This window comes from Manis javanica, chromosome 2, assembly GCF_040802235.1.
Source record: "Manis javanica isolate MJ-LG chromosome 2, MJ_LKY, whole genome shotgun sequence".
NCBI lineage: Eukaryota > Metazoa > Chordata > Mammalia > Pholidota > Manidae > Manis > Manis javanica.
In genome coordinates, this window is record NC_133157.1 from 138,122,298 (window position 1) to 138,122,770 (window position 473).

Here is a 473-nt window from a genome sequence, read left to right on the forward strand (position 1 = left end):
GGGCAGGGAAGGATGAGCCCCTGATAGAATAATTAAAATAAAGCTAAAAACAATACTGATAAGACAACATGGTCAGGTGCTCCTATTTAATTTTGAGACAGAGACACTAGTCATGAAGTGGACTCGGAGAGAGGTTGGAGGTAGGTAAGGTAATCGTTATCATTGTCTAGACATAATTAGAATATTTATGCTCATTTCCTCAAGTCTTCAGATATAAATGGCATAGCCTTTCTCTATTTGGCAGAGATTACTGTTTTGTTCTCCCTTCCTACACGTGCTGTTTGTTGAATATGCATTCAGGCTGCTCATGACTGGACCAGTGGGGGAGGGGGCACAGCCAAGCCATTACTGGGGAAGCTCAAACCCGTGCAGGACTGTCCAGGTGGAAGGAGGGGAAAGGATACTGTGGCTGGTCTCCTCCACCTCCTCCCACTCTCCGTGGCTTCCCTTCATGGCCTCCGTCCACAGCGTCC